The sequence below is a fragment of the Somniosus microcephalus genome, chromosome 3 (assembly GCF_052327205.1).
Source record: "Somniosus microcephalus isolate GS21.2 chromosome 3, FLI_Smic_1.0, whole genome shotgun sequence".
Lineage (NCBI taxonomy): Eukaryota > Metazoa > Chordata > Chondrichthyes > Squaliformes > Somniosidae > Somniosus > Somniosus microcephalus.
The window spans coordinates 44,980,606-45,008,031 of NC_140989.1; the positions used below are offsets into that span (position 1 = coordinate 44,980,606).

Genomic DNA, 27,426 nt, shown 5'->3' on the forward strand with positions numbered 1-27,426 from the left:
ATGTCCGGTGTGCAGGTGAGTAATGGGTGCATGTGTGCAGAGGTAAATGTGTGAGGTGTGTGTAAAGTGTTTTAATAAGTTTTACTTACCTTTACTTCTTCCTGCAGGCTTCTTCCCTTCAGGTCTCGGGAGTCCCTCAGCTCACTGGCAGAGAAAGCAGAATGGCCGCTCAACTGTCAAAAGCTGCAGCCTTCTGCTTTCTGGTCAGGAAGGCTTTCTAATTGAGTCTTGAGTAAAGACACAACTTAGAAGACAGATTGTCAGCGATTGACAGCTTCACAGAGCTGTCAAACGAGGACATTTCATCTGTCAAAAGCTCTTGACAGATGAAACGGCACTTGTTGACGTCACCTGTAACTGGTTTTCCCTTAATTGGCCTGCTAAGCCCTCTGGGTGGGCTTAACAAGGTCAATCAAGGGAAAATAGCGTGGGTTGGCCACAAGTCGATGGAGGCAGGACTAAAACCCAACAAGTGGGAGGCTCGCCTCCAAAAGCTCCCCATTGACAAAATCCAGCCCTTTGTGTCTGTCTTCACGGAAGAAGACGCAAAAACTTCCCGGAAATAATGGAGAACCAAGGCTCTAGCGAGAATGAGGAACTGAAAGAAATTAGTATTAGTAAAAAAGTAGTACCTGAAAAATTAATGGGACTGAAGCCAATAAATCCTCTGGACCTGATGACCTACATCCTAGGGTTTTGAAAGAGGTGGCCATAGAGATAGTGGAAGCATTGGTTGTCATTTTCCAAAATTCCATAGATTCTAGAATGGTTCCCGCAGATTGGAAGGTAGCAAATGTAACCCCACTATTTAAGAAAGGAGGGAGCGAGAAAATGGGGAACTACAGACCAGTTAGCCTGACATTAGTACAGGAAACTCTCGATTTACCGGCACCTAAATAACCGGAAATCTCTATTAACCGGCAAAATTCAGGAGTAGGTTCAGGTAAGTTTTACTTCATATTAGTGGCCGTTCCTGGATCTGTGGCCGTGTAACCGGGGTTCCTGCACCTGTTGCTATGCAACAGGGACGCCTGGATCTGTGGCTGGGGTTCCTGCACCTGTTGCTTTGCAACAGGGACGCCTGGATCTGTGGCCGTGTACTGGGCTCTCGTACCTTTTACTATACCTCTCTGTAATCCGGACTTTTTGATAAACCGGCACCACGCCGGTCCCGTCAATGTCGGATAAAAAAGAGTTTCCTGTAGTAGGGAAAATGTTTGAATCTATTATTAAGGACATGGTAACAGGTGTATTTGGATTTTCAGAAGGCATTCGATAAGTTGCCACACAAGAGGTTAGTAAACAAAATTAGGGCTCATGGGATTGGGGGGTAATATACTAGCATGGATTGAGGATTGGTTAACGAACAGAAACAGAGAGTAGGAATAAACGGGTCATTTTCGGGTTGGCAGGCTGTAACTAGTCGGGTACCACAAGAATCAGTGCTTGGGCCTCAGCTATTCACAATCTACATCCATGATTTGGATGAGAGAACCAAATGTAATATATCCAAGTTTGCTGATGATACAAAGCTGGGTGGGAATGTAAGTTGTGAGGAGGATGCAAGGAGGCTTCAAGGGGATATAGACAGGCTAAGTGAGTGGGCAAGAACATGGCAGATGGAATATAATGTGGAGAAATGTGAAGTTATCCACTTTTGTAGGAAAAATAAAAAAGCAAAGTATTTTTTAAATGGTGAGAGATTGGGAAATGTTGGTATTCAGAGGGACCTGGGTGTCCTTGTACATGAATCACTGAAAGTTAACATGCAGGTACAGCAAGCAATTAGGAAAGCAAATGGTATGTTGGCCTTTATTACAAGAGGATTTGAGTATAAGAGTAAAGACGTCTTACTGCAATTATATAGGGCCCTGGTGAGACCACACCTGGAGTATTGTGTACAGTTTTGGTCTCCTTACCTAAGGAAGGATGTACTTGCCATAGAGGGAGTGAACAAAGGTTCACCAGACTGATTCCTGCGATGGGGGAGATTGTCCTTTGAGGAGAGATTGAGTAGACTAGGTCTATATTCTCTAGAGTTTAGAAGAATGAGAGGTGATCTCATTGAAACATACAAAATTCTTTCAGGGCTTGACAGGGTAGATGCAGGGAGGATGTTTCCCCTGGCTGGGGAGTCTAGAACCAGGGATCACAGTCTCAGAATAAGGGATATAATAGCAAAATACTGCAGATGCTGGAAATCTGAAATAACAACAGAAAATGCTGGAAATACTCAGCAGGCCAGGCAGCATCCATGGAGAGAGAAACAGAGTTAACGTTTCAGGTCTGGGACCCTTCATCAGAATAAGGGGTCGGCCATTTAGGACTGAGATGAGGAGAAATTTCTTCACACAGAGGGTGGTGAATCTTTGGAATTCTCTACCCCAGAGGGCTGCGGAGGCTCAGTCATTGAGGATATTCAAGACAGAGTTCGATAGATTTTTGAATATTAAGGGAATCAAGGGATATGGGGATAGTTCAGGAAAGTGGAGATGAGGTAGAAGATCAGCCATGACCTTACTGAATGGCGGCGCAGGCTCGAAGGGCCACATGGCCTACTCCTGCTCCTATTTCTTATGTTCTTATGAATGTAAATAAATTATTTGGATAAATAATTAAAGGATTGAGGTTGCTAAAAAAATCTTGCACATGTCTGTGTACTCATTTGAAAGCTGTTTCCCTATAATTATTTTACCTAAATCAAAAGTAGTCTCAAATCACCCTATCTTGCAAATTTATAGCAATGTTCAAAAAATAATCAAGAATTGTCCATCTTTGTTAAGTTTTCCTGCAAATATACAGCCAGAATAGCTCCACCAAAGTCTCTCGTTGATTCTGTCACATGCTCTGGTCTAACAGATGTTAGCACAGATTTTTCTTATCTAGATGCTAAAAGCAGACAATTAGGCCATTATGAATAGAAATTCATTCACCTGGGCTTGACCTTTTAGAAGAAAATTAAAACAAAAAGGTGAAATTCCTTTACATAGACTTCCTTTTTCACTGACTGAATAAACATTTTATTTCAGCGTGGGGGCAAAGTTACTGGAACTTTCAATGGTTCAGCCTCTACAGTAAGTAAACCAGTCGAAATGAACAGAATAGCTGTAATCAGAGCAACTGTCGAGTGAATGTACTACAGGTACTGCACTAATATTCTCATGGTTCTCAAGAAAGAAAAAATATTACTGGCTCTTTAAGTCTAACGTGGTAAAATCGCTGGCAACTGCATTTGAGGTAATTGGTTTACAAGCATTTCTCCTGTGGTTGATACTAAGTGTCCTTAATTAAGCTGACTTACTGTAAGTGTCATTAATCTACATGAACACTTTGGCCGGAATTTTCTGTACCTAGGTGGGTTGGGAGCGGGCGGTTGTCGTGGCGGGTCGTCCATCCCGCTACAAAAAATGACTTTCCAATAATGGGCCCTATTGAGCCCGCCCTGCGTGTTACCCAGCCCAGTTAAATGGTGTGAGTCTGATGACGTCATCCATGACGTGTTTTCAGCCAGGATATTTAAAAGAGCCATGGCTACATTGCATTTAAAGGTTCATCTAGGAGAGTGCAGGCAGCACACTGGAGGTTTTCATTGCTCCAAACAGTGGAGAGATGGCTGCACAGAGGCAGAGCTGCATCCAGGTTCTCCGAAGACTCCCTCCATAACCTTGTGGAGGGAGCCATTGCACGCAGGGAGGTCCTCTTCCCTTCCAATGGGCGGAAGAGACCTCCCCAGGAGACAAAAAGAGCCTGGCGCCAAATTGCAAAGGAGGTCAATAGTAGGGATGTGTTCAGGAGGACCTGGGTGCAGTGCCGGAAACATTTCAATGATCTCATTAGATCTGGAAAGGTGAGTACAAAGCCACACTCAATTTCATCCTGCTGTGCCTCTCATCACATCCCCATCACTCTGCCTTCCCAAGCCTGCTCCTGCACATCGTTACTCACACGAACGTACCTTGCACGTCCACCCATCCCTCTCTATCTACATTATCACATCCCATCTGACTAGCCACCCCTCACACTCACCCTCATCCTAATGCAATCATACCGACTAACAACACGCAAGACCCCACTTGGCATTGCCACTCCAATCCATCATAGTCTCCCTCTAAAGATGTAACCCATCCATTCCTTACACTCATTTCATCACTCTCACTCAACCTTCTCTTCTTTGCAGGAAAAGAGAGCACACAATAAGAGGGAGGGGAGAGAACTGGAGGTGATCCTCCATCATTTGCCACCCTCACAACAGCAGAGGAGGCTGTGTTGGAAGTATCGGGAGCGGTCGAGCAGCTGGAGGTGGGAGACGGAGACAGGGGGGACATCTCAGCAACCTGGTGACAGAATTACATATCATACAGCTACATGGCATACATCAGCGACTCATATGGAGACTGATGTCATCAGCCACTGAATGGTCATCATAAGAACATAAGAAATAGGAGCAGGAGTAGGCCATTCGGCCCTTCGAGCCCATCATGTGCATAATGGTATCTGTACCCATTCTTCATATGATATATCTAACTCATCTCTTTACTCTCCCACAGGTGCATCAAGAGCCGCCCCCCACTATCCAGGAGGAAGAGGAAGAGGAAGATGACGCCTCAGAGGAGCCTCCAGCCTCTGAGAGCTTTGCGTCACCAGACAAGAGCGTACCCAGCACCAGTGCAGAGACGCACACATTGGTGGGTCCAACATGAGATAGAGTAGTGTTGTCACCGAAATAACAACAGAAAATGCTGGAAAAACTCAGCGGGTCAGGCAACATCCGTGGAGAGAAATTTGAGTTGACGTTTCGGGTTTGACCCTTCTTCAAAACTGGAGAGAAAAGGAACTGGATCGAAGGCAGGGCTGCCCTGCCCTGCCTTCGATCCAGTTCCTTTTCTCTCCAGTTTTGAAGAAGGGTCAAACCCGAAACGTCAACTCAAATTTCTCTCCACGGATGTTGCCTGACCTGCTGAGTTTTTCCAGCATTTTCTGTTGTTATTTCGGATTTCCAACATCTGCAGTATTTTGCTATCGTACTAGTGTTGTCACCGGGTCCGTCACAAGTCACAAGTGAGCAAGAGGAGATGGTGGAGACACGGACAGCAGTGGAGACTCCTCGCCAGAGGGTGCAGGATGCTCCCAGCTCTGCTCGGCTGCATGCAGACGCTGAGCCTCGGAGGCCATTGAGAAAGGGGGCAATCCTGGAGGTGCAGGAAGGAGTGCAGGAGGCTCTGACAGGTTTTGCGAGCACAATGTCTATAAACATTCAGAGAATGGAGGATCCATCTCCAACATGAACACCACCGTGTTGCAGGCAATGGTGACTGTAGGCTCTTCCATGGATAGGATGGCCACCTGCATGGAGCAGCTAATGCGCCACTCACAGGAGCACATGCTATCTATGGAGCATAGATGGCAGAGGCTCATAGACCTTGACATGAATCAGTCATTCATGAAAGAAAGACTTATGAAATAATACTGAGCGGCCTGCGGGTGGCGCTGTCCAGGGAGAGTATAAATACTCGGGCACGGGCCCAGCTTGCGCAGGATATTCTTAACAGGAACTAGTGAAGGACACAACTAGACCTCCATGTTGTAAAACAGTTGATTAAAACTTTGTTTAACACTTAGACCAAGTGCCTAGTAGATTTCTTACGTCAGACCTCCTGTCTATAAAGGATGTAAGTGTAGACGTGGGTCAGTCTGGCTCCACTGATGGGCAGCAAGGTGCTCTCCAGCTCCTCGCTAGCAGGGAAGTGCGGCTGGCTCGTGAGAGGGATGGCGGTGAGAGCGGAGAGCGAAGTGTGGGCTCCTCTCAAAGCGCTTACACTTCTCCCCCGTTGCCCTCCTTCCCCCCCAGCCCAGTCAGAGCCCCAGATGCTTCCTCGGATTGCGAAGGCCGAGTCTGCCCTTGCACAGTCACAAGAGGAGCAGGCTTTGGCGGGGCCATCACAGACTCCAAAACCCAGAGGACGTCTGCCAAGAGTGTCTACGCAGTCACAGCAGGAAAGTGAGCAGGCTGCCCCTATCTCTGCTGAAGCCATGGGGTTGCACCTCGTAGAAGCATGCGGAAGAGAAAGATGACACACAAGTAGATTCACAAGGGTAGCCACTTGGGTGTTTTAGTCAATGTTAATGGCAAGATTCTGTTAATGTATTGTCAACCATTAAAATCTTTATTTTCACCATTTTGCCGTCTTGGATACACTTGTGTGCACCATTGGAAGTGGCTTAGTGAGTTGCAGTGAGACATAACGTTACCTCCAGCAATGGTGGTCAGTGTGAAAGGAATGGCTTGGTCTTTGTAGAGATCCTTTATGGTGTTGCTGTGGGGGTGGTGCCAACCTGGTGCAGCATGTGGCATCCATATGGATGTACAGCATCAAGTTAACTAAATCTGGACATAATGAGGCCATCTCTGGCCTCCCGAGCAGCAATGTGGTCAGGTGCTGATGCCCTCTGTCCTGTGTGGCATCAGGTGGTTGCAGAGAAGGTTGGTGGTGTTGTTGTTGGTGCTGCTGATGTGCCTGGTGCTGCTGGTGCTGGGTCTCATTGTGGTCCGATTCTGAGGACCAAGGTGAGACGGTATAAACGGCACCCATGCTGATGGAATAGATGGCAGGTCAAGCAGAGTTGACAGAAGCAATCTGTCAATGGTGAGAATCATTCTTCCAGTGAGGTGACACTGGATGCAGACTTTGCTGGAGACACTTGCAGCCTTCAGAAAGTTAAATCTGTGCTGATAATGTAGTCAGCAACAGCTTCTGCCTGAGGAAAGTGATCAGCTGCGAGGTCGGAGCTTTTATAGTACATTTGATGCTGTCAAGTAATCAACTGGAGCAATGGTCACTCAACTCCCGTCTCAGGTTGACAGACATGCTTCCTGAGCTGCGTGAATCCCGTGGCCATGCAGGGAAATTTGAAATGTAGGGGGAAAAAGTGTCTGACAACAAGCTTATAATGATTTGAATTAGGTCGCCCGCCTCTGCCGGTTGGGTCGCTGCCGCACCGGCAAACACACCCGAGGGAAAGGCGCATGGGGGTGGGATGGTGGCGGGTTCCCGACGCGCTCTGACTTTTTTCAAATTTCCCACCCGACCCGCCTGCGATCATGCCCACACGGACCCCAGAAAATTCCAGCCTTTGAGTTTGATCCACACTGTAGTTTCCTCTGTATATGCTTTGAGTTCCTAGTACACATTATAAAAAAGTCTTGCATAAAAAACTTCTATTTGTTATTGTTTACTGTATTACACCGTCTTTCGGCTGAGACGTTAAGCCAAGGCCCTCTCAGGTGGCACTATTTTGAAGGAGAGTGCGGAGTTCTCCCCAGTGTCCTGGCCAATATTTATCCCTCAACCAACATCACTAAAAAAAAAGATTATTTGGTCATTGTTACATTGCTGTTTGTAGGACCTTGCTGTGTGCAACTTGGCTGCCACATTTCCTACATTAAAACAGTGTCTACACTTCAAAAGTACTCCATGGATTGTAAAGCGCTTTGGGATGTTCTGAGGTCGTGAAAAGCACTATATAAATACAAGACTTTATTTTTTTTTTTTATTGTAGCAAAATCAATTTGGATAACATAAAATATTTACTTGCTGTACTTTCTTCCCATCATTGCCTTGACTTTAGTGTACTTTGAAATCTTTTCAGATCATATATATAATCTTATATAAAATCATTTTGAGCAGCGATTATTACTGCTTTCTTTTTATTGCTCCCCCAATTTGAGGTCTTTTTTTATTCGCTCTGAATTGTTTATGATGGATGGTTTTGTGAAAGAAGTGCAGCCAGCATTACTGACATGGCCCACGTGATATTGTTCAACCATAATTGAATAAATTGCTGCAAATTAGACTTGTTCCGAATGGGGCTCAGCTTGGGCAGGATAACAATAGACTATATCAAAGATCCATGTGATCACTTCAGAAGTAAATACACATACTTGTATGGCTAGAAACATATTTTGAAGTTTCTAAGACTGGCTTTATTCAAAGGGGGGGGGGAAATTACTTGCTGCTAAATGTTTTGAGTTGATAGCATGCTTTGAGGCAAATATATGAGGCTCAGTTTTCAGACCCAAGAGTTGAGTGTTGCTGTCGGGGCACATCAGGCTCTGTGCTTGCCTGATTGTAGGAGAACTAACCCCAGTGCAACTTCTAGGGTCAGCCTGATTATACTAACAGCCCACAGCGAGCCTGGGGCTGGGAGGACACCAGGCTGCTTACAAGGGTTATTATTAGCAAAAATGTAACGGGATGCAGACGCTTCAAGAGACTCAGCAGCATAGAGCATTTGAAAATGAACATCAGGAGAGGTGTTTAACGGGTGGCTGAACCGATGTTGTGTGTTTTACACTGTCGTCCAAAATCAAAATCACCCCCCGCCCCTGGTATGTGAAGCTCTGGGCCAGAAACACTGAAGATGCATCGTACCCCTAGATCTTTAATAAAAATATAAGAACATGGTGGCTATGTTAAAAAATGATTTGAAAAACATCTAGTAGGAGTTCTCTAATGGTTCAATTGGTAAAGACCGTCAGTGAGCATGGAATTGTACTCAGCTGCAATGATCCCCCCACAGTAGAATAGCCTGCCAAAATACCAGGGGCTGGACTTTCATTGGGCCGTGGAGTCGGGATTGGAGGTGTGTGGGGGTTTAAAATCCCGAAATCGGGGGTCCCGACCCCATCCCGCCTCCATGCCAGTTTCAAAGGAGGCGGGTACCCGCCCTGCACTGGGACCCGCCTCCCCGAGGCGGGAAGGGATTAGTGCCAATTAACTGCCTATTAACAGGTAGTTAACAGGCAGTTTTTAGCCTAATTCCTATTTTCATTGTTGAAATGTTGGATTCCCGACGGCTCCAAACCACGCCAAGTTACCGAGGCGGGCCGTCGGGATGAAGGGCTTGGAGAGTTTGAGATGTCCGGTGCTCAGGTGAGTGATGGGTGCATGAGTGTAGAGGTAAGTGTGTTTGGTGTGTGTAAAGTGTTTAAAGAAGTTCTACTAACCTTTACTTACCTTTACAGCCTTCCTTCCTTCAGGTCTCGGGAGTCCCTCATCTCACCGGCACAGAAAGCAGAATGGCCGCCAGCTGTCAAAATCTGCAGCCTCTGCTTTCTGTTCCGGGGAGATCGCTAAATCATCCTGAGAGGAAGGAATTAACCCGGAGTACAGATTGTCAGTGTTTGACAGCTTCAAAGAGCTGTCAAACACTGATATTTCATCTGTCAAAAGGTCTTGACAGATGAAATATCAATCTGTGATGTCACCTGTTGCCGGGTGTCACTTAATTGGCCTGCTGAGCCCGCTGGGCGGGCTCAACAAGGTCAATCAAGTCAAAATCGCGTGGGTTGGCTAGAACTCGATGGAGGCGGGACTACAACCCCGAAAGTTGTAGTCCCGCCTCCTACCCACCGCCTCAATGAAAATCCAGCCCAATGTTTCAGCTCAGACATTATTGAACATAAGAACATAAGAAATAGGAGCAGGAGTAGGCCAATCGGCCCCTCGAGCCTGCTCCGCCATTTAATAAGATCATGGCTGATCTGATCCTAACCGCCAATCTACTATCACAGACCATCTCCTGAATCTAACAGAATTAGACACACGACATAGGAGCAGGATCAGGCTACACGGCCCCTGGGCCCACTCCGCTACCCACAGGGCCATGTCCGATCCGAACCTAGACTCATGTCCAAATTCCTGCCCGCTCCCCGTAACCCTTAATTCCCTTTACTTCTAGGAAACTGTCTATTTCTGTTTTAAATTTATGTAATGATGTAGCTTCTACAGCTTTTTGGGGCAGCATATTCCATGGACCTACCACCCTCTGAGTGAAGTAGTTCCTCCTCATCTCAGTTTTGAAAGAGCAGCCCCTTATTCTAAGACTATGCCCCCTAGTTCTAGTTTCGCCCATCATCGGGAACATCCTCCCCGCATCCACCCGATCCAACCCATTCACAATCTTATATGTTTCAATAAGATCGCCTCTCATTCTTCTGAACTCCAATGAGTAGAGTCCCAATCTACTCAACCTCTCCTCATATGTCATCCCCTCATCCCCGGGATTAACCAAGTGAACCTTCTTTGTACTGACTCGAGAGCAAGTATGTCTTTTCTTAAGTATGGACACCAAAACTGTATGCAGTATTCCAGGTGCGGTCTCACCAATACCTTGTACAACTGAAGCAATACCTCTCTATTTTTATATTCTATCCCCCTAGCAATGAAAGCCAACATTCCATTGGCCTTCTTAATCACTTGCTGCACCTGCATACTAACCTTTTGAGTTTCGTGCACCAGGACCCCCAGATCCCTTTGTACTTCAGTACTTTCCAGTTTCTTGCCATTAAGATAATAGCTTGCTCTACAATTTTTCCTGCCAAAGTGCATAACCTCACACTTTCCAGTATTGTATTCCATCTGCCAAATCTCTGCCCACTTACTTAGCCTGTCTATGTCCCCTTGCAGGTTTTTTATGTCCTCCTCACTCACTACTTTCCCTCCCATCTTAGTATCATCTGCAAACTTTAATATGTTACACTTGGTCCCCTCCTCCAAATCGTTAATATAGATTGTAAAGAGTTGGGGACCCAGCACCGACCCCTGCGGAACACCACTAGTTACCGATTGCCATTCTGAGAATGAACCATTTATCCCAACTCTCTGCCTTCTGTTAGATAGCCAATCCTCTATCCATGCTAGAATGTTACCCCCAATCCCGTGATTTTTTATCTTAAGCAATAATCTTTTGTGTGGCACCTTGTCAAATGCCTTTTGGAAGTCTAAATACACTACGTCCACTGGTTCCCCTTTATCCACCCTATGTGTTACTTCCTCAAAGAACTCCAGCAAATTTGTCAAACATGACTTCCCCTTCATAAAACCATGCTGACTTTGTCCTATTAAATTATGATTATCCAAATGTCCTCTTACTGTCTCCTTAATAATGGACTCCAAAATTTTACCTACCACAGATGTTAGGCTATAATTTCCAGCCTTCTGTCTACTGCCCTTTTTAAATAAGGGTGTTACATTAGCAGTTTTCCAGTCTGCCGGGACCTTTGCTGAGTCCAGGGAGTTTTGGAAAATTATTACCAATGCATCCACAATCCCTACCGGCACTTTCCTCAAGACCCTAGGATGTAAGCCATCAGGTCCAGGTGATTTATCCGCCTCGAGTCCCATTATTTTACCGAGTACCACTTCCTTAGTGATTTTGATCGTGTTTAGCTCCTCCCCCCCTATAGCCCCCTGTTTGTCCTGTGTTGGGATATTCTTAGTGTCTTCTACTGTAAAGACTGATACAAAATATTCATTCAGTGTTTTTGCCATCTCCATATTTCCCACCATTAATTTCCTGGTCTCATCCTCTAAGGGACCAACGTTTACTTTAGCCACCCTTTTTCTTTTTATATAACTATAAAAACTCTTACTATCTGTTTTTATATTTTTTGCTAATTTACCTTCATAATCTATCTTCCCGTTCTTAATCAATCTTTTTGTTATTTTTTGCTGTCTTTTAAAGTTTTCCCAATCCTCTATCCTCCCACTAGATTTGGTTACCTTATATGCCCTTGTTTTTAGTCGAATACTATCCTTAATTTCTTTACTTAGCCACGGATGGCTGTCTTTTCTTTTACACCCTTTTCTTCTCAGTGGAATATATATTTTTTGGAAGATGTAAAATAACTCCTTAAATGTACACCACTGATCATGTATCGTCTTACCCTTTAATCTATTTTCCCAATCCACTCTACTCAATTCCGCTCTCATACCTTCATAGTCTCCTTTATTCAAGCTTAGCATGCTGGTTTGAGATCCAACCTTCTCAAGCTCTAATTGAATATGGAATTCAACCATGTTATGGTCACTCATTCCAAGGGGATCCTTTACTAGGACATTTTTAATTAATCCTGTCTCGTTACACAGGACCAGATCTAAGGTTGCTTGCCCCCTGGTCGGTTCAGTTACATACTGCTCAAGAAACCCATCCCTAATACACTCAATGAACTCATCCTCAAGGCAGCCCTGCCCAATTTGATTTGTCCAATTAATATGATAGTTAAAATCCCCCATAATTATAGATGTTCCCTTATTACAAGCCTCAACTATTTCCTGATTGATACTCCGTCCAACAGAGTTGCAACTGTTCGGAGGCCTATAGACTACGCCCACTAGTGTTTTTTTCCCCTTATTATTCCTTACCTCCACCCAAACTGTTTCATTATCCTGATCTTTTGACCCAATATCATTTCTCTGTATTACAGTGATTCCTTCCTTTATTAACATAGCCACCCCACCTCCCCTTCCTTCCTGCCTGTCCTTCCTGATCGTTAAATAACCTGGTATGTTTAATTCCCAGGCATTGTCACCCTGCAGCCATGTTTCTGTAATGGCCACAAGATCATACCCATGTGTAGTTATTTGTGCCATTAACTCGTCTATTTTGTTACGAATGCTACGTGCATTCAGATAGAGAACTTTCAAATATGTTTTGTGACACTTAGTTCCTGCTTTTGCCCTTTTTATTACTTTACCTTTTACTCCATACCTTCTGCCCCTTCCTGACACGCTCTGGTTTTTAATTTCCCCACTGCTACCTAAGTCTATGACCTTCTCTGTTGTCATTTTTATTATTTGCTCTCTAGGAACCTCCCCCCCACTAGTTAGTTTAAAGCCCTCTCTACAGCTCTAGTTATGTGATCCGCCAGGACTCTAGTCCCAGCACTGGCCAAGTGAAGCCCGTCCCAACGGAACAGCTCCCTCCTGCCCCAGTACTGGTGCCAGTGCCCCAGGAAGCAAAACCCATTTCTCCCACACCAGTCTTTGAGCCACGCATTTAACTCTCTAATTTTATTTGTCCTAGCCAAATTCGCTCGTGGCTCAGGTAATAACCCTTGAGGTTCTGTTTTTTTATTTGACCCTAGCTGTTGATACTCCTTTAACAGAACCGGCTTCCTAGTCCTATCTACGTCGTTTGTACCAACATGGACCACGACAACTGGATCCACCCCCTCCCACTGCAAGTTTTTTTCCAGCCCAGAGGAGATGTCCTTAACCCTTCGGGACTCTCGCTTTCTGCTGCAGAGAACTCTATCTATCCCCCTAATAATACTATCCCCTACCACTACAACATTTCTAGTTACTCCCCCCTCTTGAATGGCCCCCCGTTCCACGGTGCTGTGGCCAGGTTGCTCATCCTCCCTGCAGTCCCTGCTCCCGTCCCCACAGGGAGTAAGAACCTCGAACCTGCTGGACAAGAGCAAGGGCTGCGGCTCCTCCAGCTCTACCTCCTGGATCCCCGTACCTGCCTCACTTGTAGTCACACCGTCCTGTCCCTGACCATGGGCTACATCTTAATTAATTAACTTCATAGCTGTGATCACCTCCTGATACACAGAGTCCAGGTACTTCTCCCCCTCCCTGATGTGTCGCAGTGTCTGAAGCTCAGACTCCAGCTCATCAACACGGAGCTGGAGTTCCTGTAGCAGCAGACACTTGTCACAGAAGTAATCACCGTGAGCCTCAATGGGGTTCACCGGCTCCCACATCTCACAACAGTAACACATCACCTGCTCCATTCCATGTAATTAATTAAATTTTTTATTGTTAGTTATGGACACCCTCTGCCCGATTATAGATGCTAGTATCCCCTTTAATTAATTGCATTTAATTTAAATCAATCCCTCTAATTACACCAGTTAAATGGTTTACCAACAGTCACTCTGCACCAGAAAGGCTTTATTAACTACAATCCACAGAGTTAAAGTTTGAAAAGAGCACCTAACACCCCACTTACCCTAACTCACACACTTACCCAAACTCACAGCACTCTCTGCTGACTCACACTCAGTGCTTGCTCGCACTAGCCTGGTCTTTTTATACTGTTTGTTTGTTTACAGCCAAATGAGTCACCCCTGCTGATTGGTTAGAAAACTGGTTTCCACTGCCTGCTGTCCCAATTTACTCCTACTGCAGTGTAACCTTGTTTTACTCTTCTTAAACCAACAGAATCCCAAATATTTAACTTTTCCCCTTTACTTAAACTGCTTAAGTAATCTTATCAAGAATGATTTAAAGAGAAATAACAATTAAAGAACTCACACACTTACCCAAACTCACAGCACTCTCTGCTGACTCGCACTCAGTGCTTGCTCGCACTAGCCTGGTCTTTTTATACTGTTTCTTTGTTTACAGCTAAATGACCACTTCTTCGCCTTTTCTTTTGCATCCTCTTAGGAAGGCACTGGCCTAATGCTGGTGCGTAATTCCACAGGGATGAGTGAAACTGTACACCTAGTCGGCCCCTGATCCAGCATGAGTCAGTGGGCTAGATTTTGACAACAACAACAACAACTTGCACTTATATAGTGCCTTCAATGTAATAAGACATCCCAGGGCACATCACAGGAAGGATTATCAACAAAATTTGACCCGGAGCCAAATAAGGAGATATTAGGAGAGGTTGGTCAAGGAGGAGAGAGAGGTAGAAAGGCGGAGAGGCTTAGGGAGAGAATTCCAGAACTTAGGGTCTAGACAGCTGAAGGCACGGCCACCAATGGTGGAGCGAAGGAAATCGGAGGATGTGCAAGAGGCCACAATCAGAGGAGTGCAGAGATCTCAGAGCATTGCAAGGCTGGAGAATGTTGCCAGGGAACCAGTTGGCAGAGCACACCCGTCAACAGCCTGATAGTCCCGACAGGAGGCCCAGGCCTCGTTAGCCTAGTGTAGGCAGCCTACGTCTGCCCCAGGGCATCCCGCTAACTCTCGGCTGCCGCGTTATTGGGAAGCCCGGCCGGCCTTCAGGCCGGAAGAAAGTAGGTTCGGTTGGGGTGGGGGAGGGGGTCGGTTCTCGGGATGGGAGATGGCCCGGTGCAGCAGCAGCCCAGGTTGTTTTTGTGGAGCTTGGAGGAGCACTCCTTTCAGCTGGACCATCAGCTGATCCTGTGCAGAACATGCACCTTACATGCTCCGCCCAGTACTGTCCTAAAATGGTAATTACATAGTATTACATCGTTTTTACAGCACAGAAGCAGGCCATTCGGACCAACAGGTCCATTGCATGAGCCTCCTCCCACCCTTCTTCATCTAACCAGTTTTCTAACCAATCACAAACCAGTTCTCTAACAAATCACAAACCAGTTCTCTAACCAATCACCAGGGGTGACTCATTTGACTACAAACCAGCAGTATAAAAAGACCGGTGCCAGTGCAAGCAGCAGAGAGTCCCGTTGAGAGTTTGGGTGAGTGAGAGAGTTAGGGTGAGTGGGGTGTTAGGTGCTGTTTTTGTTTTGTTTCTGCCTTGTTTTTCCTGCCAGCCTCAGGATTAGCAGACAACGCGGAGGCGGAGCAGCGAGGTGTGGCCCAGTCGAGACAGCTGGGAGCAGCAGCGGGTGTCGAGTCGAGCCGCAGCAGCGAGGCGAGGCAGCCTAAACAGGCTCCACAGGCAACATTCCAAGGGGAGGGCAGAATTCAAAAGTGACATCACAGCCAAGCTGGTAGGTGATTGGCTGGTTGGTGAGTACTTTTCCTTCCCTTTTAAACCTTTATAAGTTGGTAAGTTCAATTAAATAGAGGTGTGATGTTCATCATCTAGAATCGGGGCAGAGGGTATTTAATAATAATAATAAATTTAATTAATTACATAGAATGGCAGAGCAGGTGATGTGTTACTGCTGCAATATGTAGGAGCTGGTGGCCACCATTGATGTTCACAGTGATCACATGCGCAGTAAGTGCTGGATGCTCGAGGAACTCCGGCTCCGTGTTGATGAGCTGGAATCCGAACTTCAAACACTGCGACACATCAGGGAGGGGGAGAGTTACCTGGACTCTGTGTTCCAGGAAGTAGTCACACCAATTAGATTAACTAATTCAGATGTATTCCGTGGTAAAGGACAGGAGGGTGTGACTATGAGTGAGGCAGGTACGGGAATCCAGGAGGTAGTGTTGGAGGTTCGAGGCTCTTACTCCCTGTGAGGACGGGAATGGGGACTGCAGGGAAGATGAGCAACCTGGCCACAGCACCGTGGAACGAGGGGCCATTCAAGTGGGGGGAGTAAAAAGAAATGTTGTAGTGGTAGGGGACAGTATCATTAGGGAGATAGATAGGGTTCTTTGCAGCCGAGAGCGAGAGTCCCGAAGGTTGTGTTGCCTGCCCGGTGCCAGGGTTAAGGACATCTCCTCTGGGCTGGAGAGAAACATGGAGGGGGAGGATCCAGTTGTCATGGTCCATGTTGGTACCAACGACATAGATAGGACAAGGAAAGAGTTTCTGCTGAGGGAGTATGAGCAGCTAGGGGCCAAATTAAAAAGCAGAACAACAAGGGTAATAATCTCTGGATTACTACCTGAGCCACGAGTGAATTTGGCTAGGGTAAATAAAATCAGAGAGTTAAATGCGTGGCTCAAAGACTGGTGTGGGAGAAATGGGTTTTGCTTCTTGGGACACTGGCACCAGTACTGGGACAGGAGAGAGCTGTTCCGTTGGGACGGACTTCATTTGACCAGTGCTGGGACTAGAATCCTGGTGAATCGAATAACTAGGGCTGTAGAGAGCGCTTTAAACTAATTAGTGGGGGGAGGTTTCAAGAGAGCGAAAAATAAAAATGTCAGCGGAGAAGGCAATAGAGCAAGGTAGCAGTGGGGGAATTAAAAACCAGAGCGTGTCAGGAAGGGACAGAATGTATAAAGATAAAGGTAAAGTAGTAAAGGGGGTAAAAGCAGGAATAAATTGTCACAAAGCATATTTAAAAGTTCTTTATCTGAATGCACGCAGCATTCGTAACAAAATAGATGAGTTGACGGTACAAATAACTACACATGGGTATGATCTGGTGGCCATTACGGAGACATGGCTGCAGGGTGACCATGACTGGGAACTAAACATCCAGGGGTATTTGACTATTAGGAAGGACAGACAGGAAGGAAAGGGAGGTGGGGTGGCTGTGTTAATAAAGGATGGAATCACTGCAATAGTGAGAAATGATATTGGGTCAAAGGATCAGGACAGTGAAACGGTTTGGGTGGAGATAAGGAATAATAAGGGGAAAAAGTCACTAGTGGGCATAGTCTATAGGCCTCCTAACAGTTGCAACTCTATTGGTTGGAGTATAAATCAGGAAATAGTTGGGGTTTGTAATAAGGGAACAGCTATAATCATGGGAGATTTTAACTTTCATATTGACTGGACAAATCAAATTGGGCAGGGCAGCCTTGAGGAAGAGTTCATAGAGTGCATTAGGGACGGGTTCCTTGAGCAGTATGTTACTGAACCAACCAGGGGGCAGGCAATCTTAGATCTGGTCCTGTGTAATGAGACAGGATTAATAAAAAAATGTCCTAGTAAAGGATCCCCTTGGAATGAGTGACCATAACATGGTTGAATTCCAAATTCAGTTGGAGGGTGAGAGAGTTGGATCTCAAACCAGCGTACTAAGCTTAAATAAAGGAGACTATGAAGGTATGAGAGCAGAGTTGACTAAAGTGGACTGGGAAAATAGATTAAGGTGTAAGACAGTACATGAGCAGTGGTGTACATTCAAGGAGATATTTCACAACTTTCAAGAAAAATATATTCCACTGAGGAAAAAGGGACGTAAAAGAAGACAGCCATCCGTGGCTAAGTAAAGTAATAAATGATAGTATCCGACTGAAAACAAGGGCATATAAAGTAGCCAAATCTAGTGGGAGGATAGAAGATTGGGAAGCATTTAAAAGCCAGCAAAGAATAACTAAAAGATTAATTAAGAAAGGGAAGATAGATTATGAAAGTAAACTAGCAAAAAATATAAAAACAGATAGCAAAAGTTTCTACAGTTATATAAAAAGAAAAAGGGTGGCTAAAGTGAATGTTGGTCCCTTAGAGGACGAGACCGGGAAATTAGTGGTGGGGAACATGGAGTTGGCAGAAACACTGAACAAATATTTTGTATCAGTCTTTACAGTAGAGGACACTAAAAATATCCCAACACTGGACAAACAGGGGGCAATGGGGGGGAGGAGCTAAACATGATTAAAATCACTAAGGAGATGGTACTCGGTAAGATAATGGGACTTAAAGCGGATAAATCCCTTGGACCTGATGGCTTACATCCTAGGGTCTTAAGAGAAGTAGCGGTAGGGATTGCGGATGCATTGGTGGTAATTTTCCAAAACTCCCTGGATTCAGGAAAGGTCCCAGCAGATTGGAAAACTGCTAATGTAACGCCCTTATTTAAAAAGGGAGGTAGACAAAAGGCTGGAAACTATAGACCAGTTAGCCTAACATCTGTGGTTGGTAAAATGTTAAGAGTCCATTATTAAGGAAGCAGTAACAGGACATTTGGATAAGCATAATCTAATTGGACAGAGTCAGCATGGTTTTATGAAGGGGAAGTCATGTTTGACAAATTTGCTCGAATTCTTTGAGGATGTAACAAACAGGGTGGATAAAGGGGAACCAGTGGATGTGGTGTATTTGGACTTCCAAAAGGCATTTGACAAGGTGCCACAAAAGATTACTGCACAAGATAAAAAATCACGGGATTGGGGGTAATATACTGGCATGGGTGGAAGATTGGCTATCTAACAGAAAACAGAGAGTTGGGATAAATGGTTCGTTCTCGGGTTGGCAATCAGTGACTAGTGGTGTTCCGCAGGGGTCAGTGCTGGGACCCCAACTCTTTACTATCTATATTAATGATTTGGAGGAGGGGGCCAAGTGCAATGTATCCAAGTTTGCCGACGATACAAAGATGGGAGGGAAAGCAGTGAGTGAGGAGGACATAAAAATCCTGCAAAAGGACATAGACAGGCTAAGTGAGTGGGCAGAAATTTGGCAGATGGAATATAATGTTGGAAAGTGTGAGGTTATGCACCTTGGCAGAAAAAATCAAAGAGCAAGTTATTATCTAAATGGAGAGAAACTGCAAAGTGCTACAGCACAAAGGGATCTGGGGGTCCTGGTGCATGAAACACAGAAGGTTAGTATGCAGGTACAGCAGGTGATCAGGAATGCCAATGGAATCTTGGCTTTTATTGCAAAGGGGATGGAGTATAAAAGCAGGGAAGTCTTGCTTCAGTTATACAGGGTACTGGTGAGGCCACACCTGGAATATTGTGTACAGTTTTGGTTTCCATATTTAAGAAAAAATATACTTGCTCTCAAGGCAGTTCAGAGAAGGTTCACTCAGTTGATTCCGGAGATGAGGGGGTTGACTTATGAGGAAAGGTTGAGTAGTTTGGGCCTCTACTCATTGGAATTCAGAAGAATGAGAGGCGATCTTATCGAAACATATAAGATTGTGAGGGGGCTTGATCGGGTGGATGCGGGGAGGATGTTTCCACTGATGGGTGAGACTAGAACTAGGGGGCATAATCTTAGAATAAGGGGCTGCCGTTTCAAAACTGAGATGAGGAGAAACTTCTTCACTCAGAGGGTCGTAAATCTATGGAATTTGCTACCTCATGGAGCTGTGGAAGCTGCGACATTAAATACATTTAATACGGAGATAGAAAGTTTCCTAGCTGATAAGGGAATTAGGGGTTACGGGGAGCGGGCAGGGAAGTGGACGTGAGTCTAGGTTCGGATCAGCCATGATCCTATTGAATGGCGGAGCAGGCCCGAGGGGCCGTATGGCCTACTCCTGCTCCTACTTCTTATGTTCTTATGTTTTATGTAACCCCATCAACATATCCTTCTATTCCTTTCTCCTTCATGTGTTTAGCTAACTTCCCCTTAAATGCATCAATGCTAGATGCCTGCTACCATGTGGTAGCGATTTTGGGTAAGAATTTTCTCCGGAATTCCATACTGGATTTATTAGTGATTATCTCAATGTCCTGGTCTCCCCCGCAAGTGGAAACATCTTCTCTACCTCTACCCTATCAAACCATTTCATAATCTTAAAAACCTCTATCAGGTCACCCCTCAGTCTTCTCTTTTCTAGAGAAAAGAACCCTAGCTTGTTCAATCGTTCCTGATAGGTATAACCTCTCAGTTCTGGTATCATCCCAATAAATCGTTTTTGCATCTTCTCCAGTGTCTCTAAATCCTTTTTATAATATGGAGACCAGAACTGCTCAGAGTGTGGTCTAACCAAGGTTCTATAAAAGTTTAACATAACTTTTCTGCTTTTCAATTCTATCCCTCTAGAAATGAACCCGAGTGCTTTGTTTGCTTTTTTTTTTATAGCATTATTAACCTGTGTCGCTACTTTCAGTGATTTGTGTATCTGTACCCCTGGATCCTTCTGCTCCTCTACCCCATTTAGACACGTATTTTCCGAGGAGTACGTGGCCTTCTTATTCTTCCTGCCAAAATGTACCACCTCACACCAATTTGCCTGCATCTGCAAATTTTGAAATTGCACTTCTGGTTCCTGAATCCAGATCATTTACATAAATGGTGAACAACAGTGGTCCAGCACCGATCCTTGTGGAACACCACTTCCCACCTTTTGCCAGTCTGAGTAACTACTTTTAACCCCTACTCTCTGTTTTCTGTTTTGTAGCCAGCTTGGTATCCATTCTGCTACTGACTCCACATGTTCTGACCTTAGTCATGTGTCTACCATGCGGTAACATTTCGAAGGCCTTTTGAAAATCCAAATATATTATATCTACTACATTACCCTTGTCTACTCTTTCTATTACTTCTTCAAAGAATTCAATAAGGTTGATCAAGCATGTCCGTCCGTTTTGAAATCCATGCTGACTATTCTTTATTTTCCAGATTTTTTTCTAGTCCATCTTTGATTAAGGATTTCATCATCTTTCCTACCACAGGTTCCTGTGTACACCAGAGGAGCCCGATTTGAAAATTAATAGAAGCTACCATCTGACTTGGGTCAGTAGGCTCTGGGGGAAAAAGGGATGACCAAACCATCAGCGAGAATGAGCCAGTAAATCATTCTTCAGCATTTTCGTGGTGCTACCATCCTGTTTCCATGAGACAGCGGCCTCAAAATCTGACCCAGTGTCTCCTGAAGAAGAAGCAAACAAATGGGAGGGAAACATCCATCAGATTGCTAGTTGAAAATTGCATTATTGGAGATTCTAACAGTCCTAAATCATGCCTTAGGCATATCACTCCTCTAATAGCACTTCCAGTTATGTTTTATTACATTACAAAGTTGTAAACCAACCATAAACAATGGCAGGCATGAAGTACTGTGATCTCAGCTAATGAGCATTAGACCTAGAACAACTGGCTGAAAGTCATGATTACATTCACTGCAGTAATATGGCACTGAGATAACACAATGTTTTGGATCGTGAAAGACCTTTCAACAGATCAGCATTTGGGCTGTTCCCACATTCATTCTGTGCTGTTATTTTTCCTGTCATTTACTGTATTCTCCCTTAAACAGCATTCATTTTCTGTGTAGCAGACAAAAAAAGTCCACAGAAAGAGGTCTCACTGTGAAGTGCTATGAGTCCAGGATACATTTGTTCAACACTATAATAAAGCCCTGGAATTTCATTGATCATAAATGAATGATGTCAGCATCAGCTTAGAGACCTCGGTGGTATATCTGAGGGGATCAATTGCAGAGCTATTCAACAGAGGGGATCAATTGCAGAGCTATTCAACAGGGCCATAAAAATGGATGAATGTCTCAGTTTTTTCATTGAGACATATCACATTTTCAACTTCTTTGCAATCCCCTTTCCTGCAATTCTTGCTAAGTAACTTTGGGGGTAATTTTCGGCAGCACGTTCAGGCGCCAACGATCCTCCAAGGTGGTCAAGATGGAGTCTTGAGTTGAAACGCTGGTTTATCCCGCGTTTAGCGCAGGACGTCATCTTGGTAAAGGAGTTGAAGGCAGCACTATGAATGCCCACCCCCCCCCCCACCATCTCACCGGGATTGCCACTTAAAATGCCTGCTAGCACTCAGTAAAGAAGCTGCACGGCATTTTGGTGGCTAGCACTTCAACTGAGGTCCTCTCCTAACAGCGACCAGCTATTTGAGAGTAAACACAGAGTTGATGTCAATTTCAAGCGCTACTTAACGGGATACTCACCATTTCATGTCATGTTCATTGCAGCTGGAGTTGTGAAGAGGACCTCGGAAACACATCAGGAGACTTTCTGAGACACTTTGTCAAGGCTTCACCAACACTCCAGTGACATTTATTCTGAAAATTCTCCGAGGACTTCACCTAAGAGAGCAAGTGCTGTGCTACTCCACCTTATAGGAGTCACCAGGAGAAAGGCAGTACTTGGTGATGGTCATCTTGCTAGTGGTCCCCCTTGGTCTGGACAAGAAATGGGAGGAGGGCATGAGGCCAGGCAGAGCAGCACCAGCTGCTGCAGGAGAGAGGGACATGAGGTTGAGGTGGCACCCTTCCCCCCGCGGGTACAGGACATCTCTCCTCCTCTGTGCCTCCTCCACCAGGATCTCCAGTGCCGCGTCCGAGAACCTGATCGCCCTCTCACTCGGTCCCTGAGCCACCCTGCAATGTGCCACTGTGTGCCAGCCAGAGCACTCCAGTGGAAGTGGGTGCGAGGAGTCCACATATACTGCTCCACGAAAATTGTATCTAATCAGAGCTTGAATGCTTAACCTGCAGGTTTCTGGTTTAGCACCTCCAGGCAAGTTCAGCAATTAGGATCAAAATGGAGTGCTAATTCTAGACTTTCAAACAGGCTAGTCTTATTAGCACTGCACCCATTTAGAGCCTGTTTGCACCCTTTGGCCAAAATAAGCCCCCTAAAGTTTTCATGAAGTTCTGAAGGTTGCGAAGAATTTGTGAGATTAAATAAGGAGCAGCAATGCAGCATTCAGCCTGAAATATTGGCCTGGATATTAAAAGGGGCAGGATATGTAGGCGGGGAGGGGGGAGCGGAGTTTTGGACCCGAAACCCAGAGCTTTGGGTTTCCCCGCATGCAGTGGAGTTCTAACTCCACAGCGTTCGTCTTTTGCCCTTGACAGTTTCCCCGCCTGGAAGTCAACCTGATTAACAGGCTTAGCTTCCGGTCAGGCGGAGAGGACTCTGGAGCAGGTAGCAGGAGCAGGTAGGTCCGATCCAAGACCCTGGGGGGAGGGGTACGATCGCCGACCCGGGGGTGGGGTTCCGATCTCAGGGGGAGGGGTCTGATGGGGGTGGGGGGGAGCTGGAAGCACTCCTGTTCCTCTTGGTCCACAAGCAGTGCTGTAAAGGCACTTACCTTCTCCCCAAAGCTGTCCTCGGTTCCCTTCAGCCGCTGGGTTTTCCCGAGGTCTGGGAAACCCAGCAGGCCACAGTTAAACCTGTAAAACAGATTATCAGAGGCTGCCAGCCTCATTAAAATATTTAAATTGCCATCCGCCTCCTGGGATCAGGTTGGCTGCCCACCCCTTGTCCTGCCTCTGTTAAACCCGGAAGTGGGCTGGTTGGAGATTTTTTGAATTTTAACCTCTGAACCGACCCCAACCCACCTGTTTTGGGGGACTAAATCCAGCCCAATAAATCTATAAGTACAACTGAAATATATTCCAGACACATTAACAAATTACTGTAATCTGAATTACAATTAGGTCCAGCTCACACATACCCTCCCATGTAAACCCTTGATAATATTATTACTTGGATAATATAACTAAAGAAATAACAAATGGCAAATGTTGTCTGCAGCCAGCCCTTCATCAAAGGCCAGCCACAGGTGTAATGCACATCTATTTTCCACTGGCCCAGTGCTGGGAATGATGCAATTCTTATGGATAGGGTCTTAAAGGAGGAGCTAGAAGTGGCCAGATGGAGTGGTTCACATGTGAGGCAGAGATCACCTCGTACAAAAACATTAGGTGCTGCATAGAATTATCAGGGCCAGAGTGATCTCCTGGACTAGTTTTGATCGCCTTGGGGCATCAGAGAGGAATTTGCAGATCCAAATGGCCTGGTTTTTATCTGGTGTTTTGCCTCTCCCAGGAGATCACATGCTTTCGGTGGGGTGGAGAGTACACATATTGTGTGTAGGACAGGCTGGATGGACCAGAATCCTTTTCCTGTCTGTCATTGTTCGTACTGTATATGAAAACTGACGGGCAGGAAAAGATCTACAGGTCCATCCAGCTCCCTGTCCCATACAGTTGTAATGCCTTGTGCATCTATCTATATATATAAAGCGGCTCTTCTGTCTGTCCTGTCCCGATGTCTGTCTGTCTGTCTGTCTGTCCGTGTTCTATACGTTTGAAAGTTACAGAGCGTACCGACGCGCGCGTCGCCTCAAAAGAAAGCTTGCGATTCCGGACCGGTCATAGGCGTATTTACCTTTCGGCCGGACAAAAACCGCGCCCGCGGTATCCGAAAAAGTTCAGCGTCCCGCTCATTAGCATCTCATTAGCGACCGTGTGACGTCGAGGTCGACCAATCGGACGGCGGGTTCCTGGCGCGTGCCGTCTTACAGTTGAGTGTCGAGTGACTCGACGATTGACCAATCCTACGCTTCGGTGACCTGACCGGTCGACCAATCGGTGCATGTGTGGGCGGGCCTTATCCTTCTGAACCGAGGTGAGTGGCCGCCATCTTGATTTTTCACGATTTTTTCCCACACTTTCTGTGTGTTAGGGAACTAAGGTAAATATTTTAATGATGTGTTAGGGAATTAAATAACAATTTATTTGTGTTTTAAATTGTGTTTAGCAAATGCGCACGCGGTGGGGGCGGGGCAGTTGGCTCCTCGTTCGAGACCAGGCCTGCGTCCGACCCGAGGGGCCACTTAGTTAACCGGCAGCCGAGCCCCTGCCTCCTATTCACATCTACCGTCCTTCTTGCATGGGCCTACCGAGCGACTCCTACTCCCTCCTCCTCTTTTGCTGCTCTCTATTTATTTAATCTCCTCTTACTCGGCGAAAGAGGAGTTTAAAAAAAAAAGAAGAGGCCGCCAGTTGCGCGGCCGCCTTGACGACGGCACACATTCGCACGGCCCCCATTACCCGGCAACGGGGCACGCCGGCAGTCTTGAACCACGCTATGCGCACGGCCCGCCACCCCGTGGCGCCAGCACGCATGAGTTTAAAAAAAATTAAGAGGCCGCCAGTTGCGCAGCTGCCTTGACGCCGGCACGCATGCGCACGGCCCCCGTGACGCCAGCACACAGCCTCGGGAGATCGCGGGGGGGGGTGAGCCTCGGGAAATCGCGGGGGGAGAGAGCCTCGGAAATCACGGGGGGGGGGAGAACCTCGGGAAATCGCGGGGGGGGGGAGAGCCTCGGGAAAATCGCGGGGGGGGGAGAGCCTTGGGAAATCGCGGGGGGGAGAGCCTCGGGGAAATCGCGGGGGGGGGGGAGAGCCTCGGGAAATCGCGGGGGGGGGGGGAGAGCCTCGGGAAATCGCGTGGGGGGGAGAGCTTCTCTGTTCCCCCCCCCAGTCTCTCTCTGTTCCCCCCCGTCTCTCTCTGTTCCCCCCTCCCCCAGTCTCTCTCTGTTCCCCCCCCACTCTCTCTCTGTTCCCCCCCCCAGTCTCTCTCTGTTCCCCCCCCAGTCTCTCTCTGTTCCCCCCCCCAGTCTCTCTCTGTTCCCCCCCCCCCGCAGTCTCTCTCTGCCGCCCCCACCACCCCCCCAGTCCGCTCTCTCTCTCTCTTCCAACAACAACATGCCCTCGAAAAAGCCTCGGCTGGACAAAAATCGCGCCGCGGTATCCAAAAAAACGTTCAACATTCCACTCATTAGCATCTCATTAGCGGCCGTGTGACATCGAGGTCGACCAATCGTACGGCGGGTTCCTGGCGCGTGCCATCCTACTGTTGAGTGTTGAGTGACTTGATGATTGACCAATCCTACGCTTCGGTGACCTGACGGTCGACCAATCGGTGCGTGTGTGGGCAGGCCTTATCGTTCTGAACCGAGGTGAGTGGCCGCCATCTTGATTTTTCACGATTTTTTCCCACACTTTCTGTGTGTTAGGGAACTAAGGTAAATATTTGAATTCTGTGTTCGGGAATTAAATAACAATTTATTTGAGTTTTAAATTGTGTTTAGCAACAGTAGGAAATTAAGTGATCCCCTAATCGCCGCCCGTCCCCCCCCCTCCTCCTCACCCTCGCGCAGGGGGGACTCGGGGCTGCTCTCCAGGCCGCTGCAGGCAGGCCTGAAGCTGAAAAAATTTATCTCTCTCTCCCCTCTCTCTCTCTCTCCTTCTCCTCTTCCCTCTCTCTCCTTCTCCTCTTCCCTCTACTCTCCTCTTCCCTCTCTCTCTCTCTCTACTTCCCCCTCTCTCTCTTCCGTGAGTGCGGGCCGCCCGAAGTTTCCCGCTCGAGCCGCTCGCTAACGGCCGCCGGGTTTCCCTGCCTGCTCCCTGCGGGCCGCCTCGCGCGGCTGGCACTGACCGCGCCTGCGCCGCCCGCCCGCCCGCGAGAGCCCGCTCTCCCGCTCCCGGCGCCGGCCGCCGCTCAGCTCAAGGGGGGAGTGGGGGGGGGGGAGTGTGAGGGAGAGGAGGGGGGGGAGTGTGAGGAGAGGAGGGGGGGAGTGTGAGGGAGAGGAGGGGGAGTGTGAGGGAGAGGGGGGGAGTGTGAGGGAGAGGAGGGGGGGAGTGTGAGGGAGAGGAGGGGGGGAGTGTGAGGGAGAGGAGGGGGGAGTGTGAGGGAGAGGAGGGGGGGAGTGTGAGGGAGAGGGGGAGTGTGAGAGAGGGGGGGATTGTGAGGGAGAGGAGGGGGGAGTGTGAGGGAGAGGAGGGGGGGAGTGTGAGGGAGAGGGGGGATTGTGAGGGGGGGAGGAGTGTGAGGGGGGAGTGTGAGGGGAGAGGGGGGGGAGTGTGAGGGAGGGGGGGAGTGTGAGGGAGAGGAGGGGGGGAGTGTGAGGGAGAGGGGGAGTGTGAGGGAGAGGAGGGGGGGGAGTGGAGGGAGAGGAGGGGGGGAGTGTGAGGGAGAGGAGGGGGGAGTGTGAGGGAGAGGAGGGGGGGAGTGTGAGGGAGAGGGGGGGAGTGTGAGAGAGGGGGGGAGTTGTGAGGGAGAGGAGGGGGGGAGTGTGAGGGAGAGGGGGAGTGTGAGAGAGGGGGGGATTGTGAGGGAGAGGAGTGGTGGAGTGTGAGGGAGAGGAGGGGGGGAGTGTGAGGGAGAGGGGGGGATTGTGAGGGGGGAGGAGTGTGAGGGGGGAGTGTGAGGGAGAGGGGGGGAGTGTGAGGGAGGGGGGGAGTGTGAGGGAGGGGGGGGGAGGAGTGTGAGGGAGAGAGGGGGGATTGTGAGGGAGAGGAGGGGTGGAGTGTGAGGGAGAGGAGGGGGCGGGAGTGTGAGGGAGAGGGGGGGATTGTGAGGGGGGGGAGGAGTGTGAATCCCTCCTCTTCCTCTCTCTCCTCTTCCCGCTCTGTCTCTCTCTACTTCCCCCTCTCTCTCTTCCCGTGAGTGAGGAGGTTTGACGGTGCCGGGGCCGAAGCGCGGGCGGGCCGCCCGAAGTTTCCCGCTCGAGCCGCTCGCTAACGGCCGCCGGGCCGCGGAGGTTTCCCTGCCTGCTCCCGGGCCGCCGTGC

The 27,426-nt window shown here is 47.4% G+C and overlaps 1 protein-coding gene across 2 annotated transcripts in view; it reads right to left on the reverse strand.

The window, feature by feature from the left end:
• The window catches only part of LOC147121012 (regulator of G protein signaling 7), a 611,953-nt gene that overhangs the window by 496,679 nt on the left and 87,848 nt on the right, over nt 1–27,426 (reverse strand). The gene's annotated exons all lie outside the window — the stretch shown is intronic.